We start from the raw sequence: 2,959 nt of genomic DNA on the forward strand, positions 1-2,959 counted from the left end.
AACACATCAATCCTATGCTCCTCTGGAATATCTTTTACCCTTATGTTCAATTTTTGGAACTCCTCAATGTGCTCCATTACTGAACCCTTTTGTTTGAGACTTATCAATTGGCTAAAAAAAGTGTTGCTTTTTGTATCTTCATAATGTGCTATCAATTCTTCCGTAAAAATTGCCCAAGTGATAAATTGTTTACGAGAGCAAAGCCATTGATACCATACAAACTGATTTGGTTCCAAATATACAGTTTCCATACGTACCTTTTGTGTGTTTTGCACATTATTGAGATCGAAGAATTGCTCCATCTGTAATATCCATGTGGCGGGATCCTTGCCATCAAACTTCCTCATATCGATTTTTGGAATATGGTGATTCTTCGATCCAACATTAGCGTCTATGGAATCATGATTAACATTTCTTTTGTTCTCATCATGAGTTTCCTTTACTACCTTTTCACCATTAGTGACCCTTTCTTGTAGCAACTTCTTCAATTCTTCCATGGCTGTCTTCAAATCTATCTTCAAATCTGCCATGTCTCCCTTCAAATTTGTCTTCGAATCATCCATCTTAGCTTCCATGCCCTTTATCTTAGATTCCACGCCATTTATCTTAGATTCCACGCCACTTATCTTAGCTTCTGTTAGCTTTTGTGAGCGTGACATTTGTTGCACTTGTTCTTGTAATTTTGATATATCATGTAGCATTTCTTCCTCTTCTTCATGAGTCATGCTAGAGCTTTCAGGTTCCTTACTAGGTGTTTGCATTTTCTTTCCTCGGGGCATCAGTTACCGATAATAATGCTTTACTATGCCCTTTGAATTCTGTTAAACCAAGCTTACACAAAAATTTAAAAAAAAAATACACACCTTTTTTTCACTTTATAGAAGCCTCATATTGAATCTGATGTATCTCTGTAATTTCGGATCATCCAGTTCTGAAATTGCTACCTGTAGTAGCCTTCTGCGTCCTTTTTCCAATGCCACAAGTCTGAGCCAAATTGGATTCTCCAAGGAAGAGTTATGTGAAATCTCCCACAGTGACTTTCTTTTAGACTGGTTCAGTAGAGCGAACTTGTACGACGTGTCACGAGTCACTGTTTCAACCTTTGAAACTGAAACATACATACAGGAAGCTACAGTCCGTCCTCTTTTTGTACCTTCTTACGAAATTTCAATCCGATCCCCAGAGAGAAATTTATGACGATTTTCCCCAGGTCACCTGTTTTGAATGTAATTCAGGAGTCTGCAAAAAGACCAACTTCCTCAGATCATATCTCCGCAAATATTGCGCAAAAAGCTCTAAAATTCGGACCCAAGGTTCAGCGCGATTTCTTCTCAAATGGGTTTTTTTTTGCGACTTCTGAAACGTCACAGAAAAAAGTTATAGCGAAAATGCCACGATGACCTGTTTGGAGCAGCGAAACCCTAGAATCCAAAGCTCTGATACCAAATGTTATGAAACCAGCTCAAGAAAAGATAGAAAAGATAGATCAACGCCTTAGAATTCAGCCTCTTCGAGGGGGCAACCTCCTTTACATTACATAAATGAACAATTCTTGGATGATACAAATGACAAAACCTCCTTTCTATATATAGGAGTCTAAGGAGTCACAATATAATCCAGCCGACCTAACAATAATAATATAAAGCCACAAAAATAACAATAGAGGGATTCTATGGGGCACAGAAATAACAATATGGGGGTAATAGGGGCACAACAATATAAATAAGGGGTATAACTACAATAGTAATGGGGTAATCACTAGTATTATAGGGACCCAATAGTAAACCACCTAGATACTTACAATATGCTTTTACTTGTTGACAGTCTAAACATATCGCAACAAAATAAACCACCTCTTTCTTCAAGTTCAACCAATGATTGAACTTCTTAACTGTTGTAAATGTCTTCCAATATCCAGGGTGACATGAATATTACTTGACATGAAACTCCCTCAAGATAAGCTTCTTGAGCTCACTTTCATCTGACACATAAATCATATTCCTAAATCTGACCAAGCCATATGTTGTGAGATGATACTCCTCATCCCTATCACCTTCACCTTGTTGTTGTAACCTATGCTTCAACTACTGATACTTGTCATCACGTTGCCTAGCCTACAAGATTCGCTCCTACAAGTCTATCCTATAAGAACTCACTGTCATAATTTGATTCACCTACACTCTCCTACTGAGAGCATCTACAACCTTGTTCTCTTTTTCCCTTGATGTACCTGATCTTGAAGTCAAACTCATTGAGGGTGTCCAACCATATAGATTTCCTTACATTCAGATTGGGTTGGTAAAACAAGTACCTCAATCCACTATGATCACTCATCAAGACAAACCTCCTGCCAAGAAGCTAATGCCTACACATCTTCAAGGAATGAATGATAGTTTTCAACCCAAGATCATGAGTCACATAGTTCTGCTCGTGATCATTCAACTTCCCTGACTCATAGCATACCACCTGTCCTTCTTGCATTAGGACTCCACGAAGTCCTCTCTTGCAAGCATTTTTACAAACCACAAACTCCTTATCGGGATATGTAATCTTCAAGACCAGATCATGTGTAAGCAAATGCTTCAACTACTCAAATCTAGTTGCACACTCTTTAATCCATTTGAACTTCTTTCCTTTTTGCTGTAAAGAAGTAATAGGATAGATAATCTATGAGAAGTTCCTAATGAACCTCATGTAGTAACCTGCTAATCCCATGAATGATCTGACCTCATCCACATTCCTAGGAGTTTGCCACTCCATGATAGCTTTAATCTTTTCCGGGTCCACTGTTACACCTTCCTTGGAAATAACGTGTCCCAAGTAATGAAATTTAATCTAAAAGAAACTACACTTGCTAAGCTTGGAATACAACTGATGCTCTATAAATAATCTCAATATTGTTTCTAGGTGCTCTACATGTTCTTCCTCATTCTTAGAATATATCAATATATCATCAATA

This window comes from Pinus tabuliformis, chromosome 7 (genome assembly GCF_031772625.1).
Source record: "Pinus tabuliformis cultivar Carrire ecotype Pingquan chromosome 7, CPIR1, whole genome shotgun sequence".
Lineage (NCBI taxonomy): Eukaryota > Viridiplantae > Streptophyta > Pinopsida > Pinales > Pinaceae > Pinus > Pinus tabuliformis.